Raw genomic sequence first — 15,088 nt, 5'->3', positions numbered from 1 at the left:
ACCCCGATAGTGGAGTATGTGGATGACACCGACCCATCAGTGTACAGATGTGTGATGTCTGTATTTCGGTGAAATATAGTCCAGAGCGAAGAGCGAAGAACATTAGGGCGGGAGCCGGAACTTGCTCCTTCCTGGTGATGCCGGGCACAGTGGTCTTGACTGGTATGGGCCGGAACATCCAGAACGGGCAAATGAAGAGGGAAATCAGGCTGTATTCACCGTTGTCAGATATAAGAAATATAGGTCTGCTGGCATCCCAGTTGGGATTCGTTCAACGCAACGAGGTTGTTCCTTCTGAAGGCTCCATGCCAACTCGCTTGCATCGACAGTCGTCTCGACTGCCCAGGAAAAAGTTTGTATGCATTCCTTCAACAACTATGGTGATCTTGCCGCCACCGTATCGTCACCTTGCATCGTCCCTGAACGCTGCAAACCGTCTTCTTGCCATGATGGAGCTTGTTGGCATGATGGTCCAAGCTCGTCTACTACTTTCCTATTCAGCGACGCTTGGAAAGATTCATGACGTCCCTCTTGAGTACACGGACGAAGAACGCTCCTACCTGCGAAATCAAGAAGTCCCATCTTACAGATGGGACTCTTGAAAAAAATGGTGTAGTATCGGAGCGTCGCCAAAAAACTGTGAATTTGGAGTTCCCAAACGGCTCCGCGGTACCAAAGTCAATTTCTCTTGGTTTCAGCAGTTGTCGCATTGAGGAACAATTGGGAATAGCACCCCAGTGCTTGAAATGTCCAAGGCACGGTCATGTTATGAAGCAGTGCAGTGGGCCAGAGCGAGGAAAAATATGCGCCGGTCCGCGCCGCTTCAAAGACTGCACCTCGCGCGCGAAACCTCGATGTGCGAACTGTAACGGACCACATCCTGCAACCTTCGGTGCCTGCCTCAAGAAAAAAGCCGCAACCCTTGCACGCGCAGTTGAGGAACTTTAAGGAAGGGCTCCCAAACAACGCAAGACACCCCCTAATCCAGAAGTAGTTGGTGCAACACCTAGCTCTTAGGTTTCGCTCTCATTGCTCACAAGCGCTACAACGAAAAATTTACACCATCTTCCCGCGAGGGGACCCATGGGGTAGATGGAACGCATCGGGGGTTGCCGTTGCATTTGCGTTGTGTTAGCGATGTCAGCGTGTGGATTGTTGTGGTTGTGTATCCTAATTACGCAGCATGTTCACCCCCAATGTGTCGCATCTACCCCATGGTTCCCCTCGTGGGAAGATGGTGTAAATTTTTAACCGAGCGCAAGCTGCGCGCTAACGCACAGCTGGCACGACGACGGGAGCGAGCGCAGCCGAGCGCAAGCTGCGCGCTGACCACGCTGACGCACAGATGGCGCTGCGGTGAGAGCGGCGGAGCGAGAAGCTGCCGCGGCGAGGAAAATGGGGGAGGGATTCGGACTACGCCACGACAACGACGCGGGACAAGGCGAGTAAAGAGATGCGTTGCATCTAAAATGTCTTATGCATCTACTGTTCGAGAAAGCACCAAAAACCCCAGCCTGAAGAGCAACAACCAACGACACAAACTTGCATCAATACTGTGCTACCCATAGCGACTGACCTTGCAACCGAACCGCAAGGGGAAACCCAGGCTCCTACAATGAAAATTGACTTCAGCCAACTGATAATTTTGATGTTATTTGCGGCACTCAAGGCCGTAATCACCGCCATACCATCCTCAAGCAGTTTGCCTGAAGTTGCTGCTATTATGGCTCGGCAACCTCTCTTCATGACATCTTGCTCCCTACCTGTTGCGTCATTCATGATCGGGAGACAACGACGGCAGCACCATCGGCAACACTGTCCTTGAACAGCCGTACAAAAGATGCACCATTTTCCAGCGGAACGCCCGTGATTTGCGGTCTAAGCTGGTTGATCTCTGTCACCTTCTTCAAATATAATTCATTCTCATTCCTTGTCATTCCCGAGTCATGAGTAGATGAAAACTTCCGCTTAAGTGGTTATTGTTTCGTCCACTCACAAAAGTTAATGGTACAAGCCGGCTTCTTCTAGCTTCCGTACGGAGTTTCCGGTAGTTAAAATTCCACTCTCGCCCTACGAATAAAACGAATACGTTTGCGCAACTACAATGATTGGTTCTCAGACTTTCATATTCGTCGAAGCTTACTTACAACCCGGCGCCAAGTTCGATGAGTCCAGGCTGGAAAACATAATCACGGCGACGGCCAAGCCGCACATTATCTGTGGGTACTATAATGCTAATAATAAAATTTGGGGCAGTTAAGAAACAAGCAAATATAGAGCGAAACTTGCAGACCTCCTAATTAGAAATGGCCTTACGCCGCTAAATGATGGCGCATTACCATCCTGAAATCCTCCAATACAGCCAGCTGTATTGATCTATCATTCATCACAGCTCGTTTTTCTGAAAAATTCACCTGGAGGACAGGTTTAGAGTTAGAGACAAGAGGAAGTGAACACTACTCTATTTTGATCTCAACTCGTGACTTTCCCTCACAGACAAGTGAAAAGGTCGCGTGAACAGACCAGAGTGCCTTCACGGAAGCTACATGCACCTGCATTACGGCTGCGATTAGAGATGACGAAATCATCCCAATGATACTTCACTGTTTCCGGAAATCTACAAGCTTAAGTATAAGGTGCTGGAATCAACCCAATAATGACACGGAATTCGAAAGATTGTGGGCTATTCGTCGAAGTGCGGAGCGCAAAGCCCTCCGTACAAAATCTATGGAATATTTACGAGCTTCTCGAAGGGCTTAGAGGCATGTAGTTTGTCACCTAACCAAGCTTCAGCAATAACAGTGTATGAACTTTTTACCAACGTTAAATACTCACACACCATTGACGCGTATCTTGCGTGTTGTCAAAGGGTTACGCACGCAACCTAAGCAGCTGCATCCTTTCATTGTTCTCTCACTGCACGAGCGCTCCCCTTTAAAAGTAGTTGCGGAAGAATATTGCAAGTTCCTCTTCTCATCGATACACCTACACCTTCACCTTTTAAGCCCCCCAAATCATCTTTTCCAGCACTTTACCTGCATTTTACATTGCAAGAACTGGCAGCAGCAATCTCCGAAGTGAATACGAAGTTTTGTCCAGGTCCAAAGCACGTTAGTGACGCAACATTTCCGCACTTAGCTCGCAATGCCTTGCCCCGTCTCCTAGAATTTTGCAATTCCTCTTGGCTCAGTGGAAAGCTGCCCTATGATTGGAAACTTGCACAAATTAACCCTATTCTAAACCTAGCTGGCCACCCCGTGCTATTCCTCTTTTTGGCCTATAGATTTGTTGACCTGTATAGGAAAACAGTTGCTGAAGATGTTACATAGAAGAATGTCGTGGTTTTTTAAAAGCAGAAGCCTTTACCCGCAAGAGATGAATGGCTTCCGTAGGCACAGATTACACATTGACAATATAATCACTGTTATTTTTCAGTTGAGGAGAAATTGGATTCTAGCCACATATCAGTCGTAATTTTCTTAGACATAAAAGCTTCCTACGATTCTGTCAGACGCACAGCCGTTTGTACTCCTCTTTGAGTACACGGCTTCGGAGGAAAACTCTGTGCGTGGATCCAGAGTTGGCTTGCTGGACGTCAGCTTTTCAGGCGTACTTCGGACGGTGACACAGCACGTTTTCATGTAGAAAGAGGCGTTCCAAAAAGAAACGTCCTAAGCCCATTGCTTTTTAATTTGACTCTCATACAACTGAAACGGTGCCTACCGTGAGAAGTCAACATCACGATTTCCGCAGACCACATTTGCATCTGGTACGCATAACGCTGTTGACACACCACTCAAAAACGTCTCCACAAGTCCCTTCTCTCTATTTCAACCTACTTTGCTGCTCGTGGACTTTACCTTTCGCACGAGAAAAGCGTAGCAATGGCGCTCACAAGGAAGCGCGTGCATCGGTCTCAATTGGGCTTTGTGGTCGTGCCCTCCCGTACGTCCGGACTCACACGTATCTTGGCGTGGTCATCGACCGAAATCCATCCTGGTCGCCTGAGATAAAAAGACTATGTCCTCGTATCTCTGTGACGCCGCGGGTTCTCGGATACCTTCGGGTTCACGATGGGGCACTGATTGCGGTTCTATGCTACAGCTTCACAAAGCTTACGTCAACGGCTTCATACGCTTTAGCCTTCTCCTGCTGCATCATGCATCGTCTATTGACAAAATGAAGATAGAAGCGGCGCGACGAAACAGCCTGCGCATTTGTCTTGGTCTACCTTTAGGTTCCTTGGGGCTTGGACCATTCCTGAAGCTCGATGGATGCATTACCGGCATCTCCTTCAACCTACACCCTACTGTTTGAGCAGGATCACTGCGGCCCATAATTCTTGGTTTGGAGATGCGGTTACCGCTTTGTCCTTTCACAAAACAGCGCATCCACCGCGAGCAATGCCATCTCAATTTCCGCCTTGGACATTTCCGTCTACCCGTACAGGTTTACGCATCCCTTGTTCTAAGCTGAACTTCTCCAAGTGGCGTTGGACTACATGCTCAGGATGCATTATACTAGGGCGCCGACGGGTCTTCGTTGCCTCAAAGCTCCTATTCTGGGTTGTATGTCCTGTCGAACGGTAAAATGTACTCTTACCGCTTAGAAAGACCAACTTTCTCGACGTCAGCTGAACTACATGCACTCAAAGAGGCAATCCGCTACATTCTCCGTCAAGAACCCAATAAATGGACCATATTCATCGACTCTAAACCTGCCCTTCAGTGTCTCCTTAACAGCGGCAAACGCCTTACATATGAACTTTCCGCACAAGATATTCTCTATCTTCACCACCTCGCAGTAGGCGCTGGGCATAATATTGTAACGTGGTGGCAGAAGTGATGAGGCGAGCCGTTGCGAAGGGTGATGAACGATCTATTTACACACCGTCTATTTACAAGGTGGCCATGGGTGAGAACAGCCATGCCAATATACACTGTGATTAGATGGGGGTTTCTGATCTGTCCCACTCTTTCCGGCTGGTTCTTGACAACAAAGGGCTGGAAAGCGGCTAGCCTCTCCTTAATGTCAGGAGCTAAGTTTTGTCCCACAGACGTCTGCCGTCAGAGGCTGAACCCGACGTGCTTCATAAAACGGCTGCCCGAGCCCTTGATGGCCTTGAGCTGAGTCAATGCGACACCTCGAATGTTTTCAATCTCCCTTCCCTTCACCTGTATTATCTTCATCGTCACAAGCATTCCACCTTCTCTTGCTGCCGGATAAAGTCGGCGACATCCATCTCCACCCCGTGGTGCCGACCTTTGTGAGGTCTTGTGAAGGCCCTTTGCTTGGCAGCGCAGTTGAAAAGTTCGTTCCACTGCGTCTGCCATCGGCGCACATTCTCATCATCCATGCTGAGGTCACGCTGCGCTCGGAGTTTTGAAGTTCCATTTGCCTCCAAAACTACCTGCTGCTTAAAAAACCCAGTGTAGTGTCACCGCTGGATGGGCGCCATTGTGCTGTGAACACAGGTTTTTCTCGAGGTCACTCGGCAATGTGCACAACTAAGCACATAACATTGACAGCTGTGTACACAACGTTTGAATAAGCAAAATGAAGCCTTTAAACCTGCAAGCTGCAAGCCTGTGGCTGCAAGATGGCGTTGAATGTCAAGGAAATACAGGAAAGTCGCTTTCTTCAATTTAAGACCACCCCCGGCTTTCCTAAACAACCTTTTAAAAAACAGTACCGTTCGACATTCGCGTGAATACCGTAATATTTGTCCACAGTATACCACATTAGTGTAAGAAAAATTATTTGGCAGTGTCATTTCAGTCTGCTGGTATGCAATTCATAAGGCTTTTTTTTAGGTGCGTTTATTTTTCTGCCTCTCTGCGTATTTAATCCCTTCGAGTCTGGAAATTTTGCCCACTTTCCAGCTATTCCAGTCCACAAATATTTTGCCAGTTTATGTTGCTGCGAAGAAACACTCGCAGTACAACACCATAGCCACCGAGTCAGCGTGGCCGGCCATGTTTTCAGCTGTATTGTATAGATGCTGTGTAATGTAGCATCGGGTAGAGCCTTTCCAGAGTGAGCAGTATAATTGTTTACGGGGGCATGCCGTGGAGGTCAGTTTCGAAATAGTATATGCGTCAGGAACTCTTCTTATTCACATTGTATTGAGCGCAAAGGACCAGTGGACAAAGTCGACGGTGAAGACTTTTCCGAGGATGGAAGTTTGCTTTCTAGTATGGGACATGGAGCTATTATAAAGCAGTGGAACCAGCTTTGTTACTTTATTAACCCAAGAAAAGTGTATTGCTGACGTTGAAAGTTGTTTCCTTCCACTGATTGTGTGTTAACTGGCCATGGACACACAGTGGTCCTCTCGACATATTTGCAATGGTCTCTCAACTAAGTGGACTGGTGACAGATTAGGCTAAAATTTCACCACGCTTTTATGAATGCTCACGGAATTGAAACCCCGTGGCTGCTAAGTCAAAGTTGTTTCCTTCAACTGATTGTGGGTTAACTGGCCATGGACACGCAGTGGTCCTCTCGACCATGGACAGACAGTGGTCCTATCGTCATATTTGCAATGGTCTCTCAACCCAGTGGACTGGTGACAGATTCGGCTAAAATTTCAGCACGCTTTTATGAATGCTCACGGAATTGAAATCCCATGGCTGCTAAGTCACTGCAGAATCGTCGCCAACATTTCAGCTGGTGGAGCTGCATTGATAGGTCATGACAGTGAATGCTCTTAGTCTGCTAGAGAGTTATCCCACTCCTTCTCCTGTTCCTCGAGGTTGTAAATTGCTTAGGCGGCGACCGACCATCCAATGTGCCGTTCAATAGTTATTGGGCTGATGGGCACCCATAACAGCGAACAAGCGTAAAAGAAAAATTTTGTGTCTGTACTCTTTTAAGGTAAGCCTGCAAGTTAGGTTTGCGTATTTGGAGGCAGGCGCAGATCACATTCTGTGATGAAATTGCAAGCTGAGGTTGCTACAGAGACTGATCTTGAATGAACTACTTATGTACCACAATGGCAACTAAAAACAGTTTAGGCCCATAAAAAAGCACATGACATACAGTGAAAGCTTGTTAGTTCGAAATTGGTTAATTTAAAATTACCTAATCGAAATTCATGTCCATGTCCCAATTCGACACTGTGTTTCAGTGGGGGAAAACTCCGGATAATTTGAATGGGATGGTATTCACAACAATCAGTGCGAACTAGCAGCCCCTGGCTTACACTGCTCCTTGGATATATAAACATTGGCCCATAGCGAATACAATGCATTGCAAAACCAAACAAAATATACTAGACACCCAATAGAATGAGTGAGAATCACAACCAGGTGTGTACATAGTGCAAAGTTCACTTGCCTGGCTCAGCCAGCGCTCTGGTGCATGCCGTAGCATATTTTGACTTCCACAGCAGGCGCTGCCATTGTTCGGCTCGAGCTTTTGCACGTTTTTGTAGTGCCTGATAGTTGGGCCTGCGATCAGCTACAGTTGCAGAATAGGCCGGAAAAGGCGGAACTTTCATTCCTAGCGCCCGCTTTCTAATTCGAACTGCACTTAACTTGAACTAGTTCTTGTTCCCCTTCAGGTTCAAATTAATGAGCGTGTACTGTATTTCGCCATCATCCTGATCAGTCTGGTTTTGTCCATTGCTGGACAAAGGCTTTTCCGCAAGTCCTCCAGCCGCATATATAACCTAACTTAAGGCAGCACTGTTGCATTCGTAATTAAATCTAAACTTTATAGCAATCCTGGTCTATGAGCTTTGGTTACTACACCAAATTGTTGCAGTTATTGTAGGTTGCTGTTACCATGGTGTTTGCCTTGTGTTTTATTCATGTTACTCCTAAAATTTTGAGCAGGTCTTTACGTAAACTGTTTTTGGATCTCACTGAATCTTCTGTTTTTGTTGCTTTTTCAGAAGGAAAGTTCCCCATGCACCCTGCCTGCAGTTCTTCAATGATGCTGTTGGCGTAGATGCATATGGCCAGCTATGTTTCCTTGCTCCCTTACTGTTTACAGGGCTGTGGGGCTTTTTTTGCGTATTGTTTGGATATAAAATGTCAAATACCCAGGGATGGCCCACATTTTTAAAGATTTTTTCAGCATGCTTCAGGACTTGCAAGTACCGAGATATCTGGGAGGACCTTATATATAATCACACTTTGTCAGATAAGTTGTGTGGTTGTTTTTTATGGCTATAAAATGACTGAACATAATTTAAAAAATCTCAATACTAGTGTTAGTTACACTTTGTTTTAATTTATTACCTGATACGCCTTTGTGTGCAACTACAATTTTTTTAATTTGTATGTGGTCATTACGCAAAAATAAATTTGCGTTAAGAATGTCGCAACCATTTTTTATTCCTGCATGATAATTTCTACCTTTCATAAGGTATGAAAGTACGAGGGTAGCAATCAAGAATGTATTTATTTTTTCTTTAAAATCGCAACTATGCTGTAGGTCACGCACAGGTTGATTGTTGCTGACTCTTCATTTTTGTATAAATAAACAAGAATGTGCCGGTGTAGTTCTGTGTATGTGCATAGTACGTTTATATGAACAGTTGTGTAAAAATGGCATAGTTGTGTGCAATTTGCATAGTTTTGTGAAATTTACACGCATTTATGTATCATGCATTTTCTACATTTTGCCTTGTATACGGGGCACTCTCCCAGTCAAGCCGAGCCACGGCATTTTATTGTGCCCCCCGCATCTAGAACTGTTGCAGTTGTTGATGTTTGAATAAAAATATGATTTAACCGAAAAAAAGAAGAGAAGCCAAGTAGTTCATTCCAAGCTTTCAGAAAACGACCATTGTACTTCGAATTACCATCCCAAATGTTACCCTTTCAATAAAACTCGTTAATGGGGATTGACATACTGCTTTCTTTCAGTAAAGGCTCCAAAACGTTTTGCGAGCGCGAAAAGTAAAATACTTCGCAAGACTCAATACCCAATTTGGGGGGAAAAAACCTCCGTTTGGGTTTGTAAAAGCCTCCCAAGAAAGCATTACAATGCTCCCATGAGCTCCCTCAAACCTCGGTAAAACGCCATTAAAAAGAATAAAATGCTCCCTTGAAACCCCTCTAAAACATCCCCCAAGTTATAGAAATACTCTCCAAGGGATCAAACATGGACTCCTAGCCAACCACCTAAAAATTCCATTAAAATCACTGAACAACGCCCTGGATGAAGTAAAAAATGGTCCATTTTAACTTCCTTGAATTCCCCCAACAATTTCTTAAACACTACCAAAACACCACCTTCCTATCGCCTAAAAGCACAATGTTTTGAGGAGAGAAAGAGAGAGCAATCTTTAATGAAGTCTGGCGATGTTAGCAGGGCTAAAATGCCTAACTTGCTACGCCAGTTGATGACGTGATAAAGATGATGGCGATGATGTTGAAGAACTTGATGCGCGCAGAGACGGCGATCTATTCACAGCGACTGGTCTAGACGTGTGTTGCAGGTAATCTATCAGAGCTTTGGTAGGCCGTAAAGCACGTTTGGGACAAGCCCATGCTCCTAAAACATCATTTAGCTGCATGTCCATGGAAAGCCGCAGTCCCAAAGCCACTGCGAGGGACATTCTTTGAGCACTGAATCGAGCACATTCACAGAGCAGGTGCTGCAGGGTTTCTCGCACATCACAGTGTGGGCAGAGTGGCGACGTAGCCTGTTTTAGGAGGTAAACAAAACCTCCATAGCCCATGTTCTAAAAAAACTCCTAGAAGGAGGATCACTAGAAGACAGGCGAGTTAGAACCTCTAGGGAGTATATGGGAGGATGTATTTTTTAGAGTGCGTAGAAAGCCTGCTCCAGGCGCCGCTGCTTCTCATCGTGGTCGTTCGTTGAGTACTGGCGGCACTCGCGGCTGCGTGACACCGTTGTAATGCGCGGCATTCTTTTCCGAGTACCCCCAGAGCCAGGACCGTGTAACACCCTGCATTTCCTCAAAAATGCAGATTTCATGAAAGTTCGACCTGTAATCGTTATAACAACGCAAATCGAGGTAATTGGTAGGACAAAATTTGAAAATAAAGAAATATAAGAAAAATATTAAGGAATTAAGGAAATAGACAAAACGTATACGCATCACCTTTCCACAACAATGCAGATTTTGCGGAAGTTCCACCGATACACGTTATATTTGCTTAAATGAGATGATTGGTAGGAGAAAATTTCCAAAAACTCTAAAAATAAGAAAAAAAATACGGAAAATGGTGAACAGTGTAACGCCCTGCATTTCCGCAATAATGAAGAGTTCGCGAAATTTATACTTATAATAGCGCAAATGGCGATAATATGTCGGAAAAAACTTAGAAAAACAAAAAAAACTTGTTTGAAAAAAATCTCATACTCAAGACAAGCACATAAGAATGCTACGCATTCGTAGATAATTTTCTTAATTTCTGCAGAATTTTTCTTCTCTTTGCGACGCGATTTCAGCTCGTTGCCCCGCTGCCTGTCACATGCGAGTAGAGACGCTTTGTGCATGTTCTGCGCGGGTCTTACTCCAACAGCATCAAGAAGTTATAGACCCGGAATTCCCATCACTAACTGTCGACTCAAAGTTAGAGCACATGTAGGGAGCGCTCAAGAGCGTTAAAAACGGTGGCGGAAACAAAAACGCAATAGAAACCTCAGAAAGCGCATCGCTAATCTCGCAAAACAGACGACATTATACGCTGAAAAACTAGCCCGGGCAGGATGGGAGGAGCTATGTGACCGGCTGCAAGGAGCGCTTGGAGTGAAACGAACATGGTCTCTCCTTATTTTTTTTATTGCTTGACGCTAATCACTCCAAAACCTAACAGGCAAACAGAATCACTCTCTTGATCCATGAAGCGGCAGAGACCCCGAACGCAATGCTGGAAAAGCTGAAAAATATGTACATCCCTCAAGGTCAGCAGGTCCAGCATCCCGATTAGGCCAGCTCCCCCAATCTTACTCTGGATGAGGACATTACTGAGCCGGAGGTGCGGGAAACCTTGCATGAACTGCGTACAACCTCAGCCCCGGGTGAAGACAGGGTTACCAATAAAATTTTACGAAATTTAGATGAAGCCACTATAGCCTACTTAGTTTGGGTATTCAATTACCATTGGACGGAGCGCACGCTGCCTAAATAGTTTCGCCATGCGAATGTTACATTCATCCAAAGCCGGGCAAGCCATGCTCTATGGAAAATTTAAGACCCATCTAGCTAACCTCAGGTTGTGGCAAATTACTAGAACGGGTAATTCTTAAATCGGTTCATCGAAAACACGCAATCTCTGTCCCCCAACATGTACGGCTTTCGAGCAGGGCTTTCCACAAATGATATACACTTGAGGCTGCATCATAATATTCTGGGAAACTCAACCATAGCGGATGCCACAGCTGTTTTAGCCCTGGGTTTAACCAAAGCCATTGACAGAGTTACCCACGATGCTAACCTGAGAGGTCTGGAGCGCATAGGACCAGGTGCTCGAGCCTATAACTACGTGCGCGCGTTCCTCACGCAAAGGACGGCCACACTCCGTTTGGGAAATCTCACACTGCCCGATATACAGCTTACATCGTGCGGTACTCCTCAGGGATCCGTGATTTCCGCTCTGCTCTGTAACCTAGCAGTGGCTCATATACCAATCACCTTAGATCAGATACCGCAATTGCATTACACCCTTTACGCGGACAACATCACGCTCTGGGTCAAGGGAGGTAGTCATGCTCAACTTGAAGCCACCCTACAGGCTGGAGCAATAGCCGTAGAAGAAGGCGCGGCCTTGGCTGGCCTTCACTGTTTACCAGCCAAATCCGAACTATATATTCCTCCCACCTAAGAAATCCAGAGCACCACGAGACCCCTCAATCGCGATACAGCTGCGGGGTATACCCGTGCCACGGGTAATGCAAATAAACATACTTGGACTGCCTCTACAACAGGACCGACACAACAAAGCGTACATCAGGAAATTATCGGCTCACGTTGGGCAAATAATCTGGCTTCTTAGACGAATTGTAGCACAATGACTTGGCCTCACAGAAAAAGATAGGCTAAAACTAATACACACATTCCTAATAAGTAGGATTACATATGCGCTCCCGTATCTTAGCCTTACGGAAACAGAAATTCGAGAAGTGGATTGCCTAATTCGGAAGGCTTATCGAGCCACTCTACAAATCGAAACCGTGACTAGACAGAACATCGTTATTCGGCCCCGTCCTCGAAACATGCACCCCAATATCATTCACAAAGAAGGGCGCAACGAGCCCGTGCATTAACAGCAAAATACCCCATTGATCCAGGCACAGTGTATGTTGATGAAGCGGAGTATCGTTTCATGGACGCTTTTCCACTGGCAGTCATCAATTCAGCCGATTCTCCTCCACTCACGACTCTCACCATCCAAACCCGTCACCCTCAAGTGGCGAAAGAGGCGGCGATAGCACTTGCACTCACACATAGGCCAACACCCCGATTCATATTCTCATATTAGAAAACGGCCGTTCTGAACAAGCCAGATGCCAGATCTCGCCTCAGGCTCACCAAATCCTTAATCAAAAACCACCTACTGATCCTGTAGAATTTATCTGGTTCCCTGCCCACACGGGTATTGGAGGAAATGAAGTGGCACACACCGCAGCCCGAGCTCTCGTCTGCCGGGCCTGCGCGGCCAGCACTGCCTCTCATGGAGTCAGATCAACCCGTGATAGTTTACTCACGTACAGAGAAAGCACGGAACATTATCGCCTCGCCCGCCGCAAATACCCTCACGCCCACCCATCATTATCAGTAGGAGAAGAACGCATTTGGCGACAGCTTCAAACTGAATCCCTCCCCTGTTTACGCGTACTTCATCACCTTCACCCCTCACTGTACCCCACCTTATTCTGCCAGCAATGCGGAGAACGGGCCACATTACGTCGCCATATGTGGGCATGCAAGTACGACCCCTTCCCTCTCATCACCTCCCTCGACCAGTGGGAAGCAGCGCTGGGATGCTCAAGCCTGGATCTCCAGAAGTCATTCACGGGTCGGGCAGCCACAGTCTCCGAAGCTCTACGGTCTTCGGCCCCCAAGATGCGCTAACTTTTGGTTGAAATAAAGTTTTATCTCTCTCTCTGTCCTAGCGTAGCAGCCAACGCAGTGCGAGTAGATAGTGCGCGGTCTCTAACAGTCTGTTTAAGGAGTGCGTCCCGTGCGTACTGCCAGTCTTCCAAGCCAGAACGACGTGGGTTTAGCTCCTTTTGTTACGATATCAGGTAAATGGCGATTGACGTAGGAGAATATTGTTCGGATTAAAACTCGCATAGCATTGTAGTGCCTGTTAATATAAGTGAGCGTGTAAATATGTGCCACTGTTTAACGAAAAAACTAAGCTATCCAATTCCTCTCGTGGGAACATTCTCTAGACCGGGCACCAAAACATTAATCCTCAATCCTAATTTTGCACGGGAGAGAAACATTTCCAAAACGTTTTGATACCTTACAAGTCAGTCGTGTGAGCCATTTAATATTATAATCTTATGCCGCGACTAAGCGCTCATTGCTCAATTTAGCTTCGAGGAAAAGACACAGTTACTTTTACAAAAAGTTTCAGCTTCCATGTATGAATAAAATATTCACATGTTCCCGAAGTAAGTAAATTAAGGTCCATTTTTAAAGTAACCTCTCTCAAAAGATGCACGTGAAGCTTCCTCTATTTTTGTGTGTTTATCCTAATTTACTCCCGCGTAATCCTTTCCCTCAGCCTCCGGATTGATTGATTGAATAAACTTTATTCAATACAGCAAGCGCGATGTTAGGGCGCGCGCCCGGTGAGAGGCGTCCTTAGTCCAGGATTTCTTGGAGGTGACCCGCTCGCGTTGCCCTCTCTACCAGCATGCGCTCGGTAAAAGGGTCGGAGCTGGCTAGCAACTCCACCCACTGCTCTGTGGTAAGTAGCCTCGGGAAACAAACGAAATCTTCCATTTCCCAAATTTAAGCTGCAGCTGCACCAAGAATAGTGTCATTGGAACATAAGACAGATGCTTACGTTGGTTGCTCGCTTGGTCGCCATAGAAAGTCGATGTTTACGCCATAGTATTATTTGCCCGTTTTTATTTCCCTTTTGTTTGTGCATAACGGAGTCAAACTACCTCCTTTCAACATTCTCCATTCGGTTTATTTTAAGACGCCCGTGAAACTGTGTTACATTGCCGCATTTCACAGAATCGGTATGCTTAGTTTCCCCGATCTATCAAGAGAAGCGGTATTGTTAGTCAGACCACAGAAGCTGGGTCCGACACGCTATGCCCATTCTTTTTGGTGTGCTAGGAAAACAAAAGAATTCACTGAATGTAAATTTCAAGGGAGTGAGGAGAGTGAATAAAGAGGTGTGCAATGAGTTGTTCAGTGTTGTAGATCTGTCTTTGGAACCTGAACCTGACAAAGTTAAAGGCAAGAACTCTCTCAAGCGAGGTATGCTTAGCTGTACAATTAGGGGAGCTCTCGGACATGACCTATGATATTGAAGGGTTAGGTGAAGTTAGAAGAACACGAGAAGGCTTCACGGAGCTTACAAGCGGGCATACTCTGTGCTACCGAGGGCCTCAAGAAAAGATAGAGCATGTTTTGGGATTACTAATCTGCAGAGAAATAGAGGGAATGTGAAGGAATTCTTCAGCATTAACGAGAGTCGCAGTCATTGTGATCAAGATGAGCAAACTACACAGGTTACGGACAGTACATGCCTATGCGCCTACAGCTAGCTAGGATGAAAAGGCTGTAGACAGTTTCTACGAGGACGTCTAATCAGCAGTGAAGGCAAAAACACAGTTCACGATTGTGATGGCAGACTTTAACGCAGAGGTCGCTAAGAACGAAATGGGAGAAAGGGCACTGGGAAACTTTGGAACCCGCAGTCGCAACAATCGAGGAGATGCTCTGATGAGCTTGGCGGAGAGAAGCAACACCTGAGGCTCATGAAAACATTCTTTTACAATCAACAGAATACGAAATGGACATGCTAAGTCCCAAAGGTTCCACGAAAAGTGAAATTGACTTCAGTTTAAGTGACAACCAAGGTATTGTACAGGACGTAGAGCTGCTAGGGAAGATTCGAAGCACTCATCATGGATG

The sequence above is a fragment of the Haemaphysalis longicornis genome, unplaced genomic scaffold (genome assembly GCF_048455015.1).
Source record: "Haemaphysalis longicornis isolate Haplotype H1 unplaced genomic scaffold, Haemaphysalis longicornis Haplotype H1 scaffold_49, whole genome shotgun sequence".
NCBI classification, from domain to species: Eukaryota; Metazoa; Arthropoda; class Arachnida; order Ixodida; family Ixodidae; genus Haemaphysalis; species Haemaphysalis longicornis.
Note: the sequence above shows the minus strand (reverse complement) of the source record.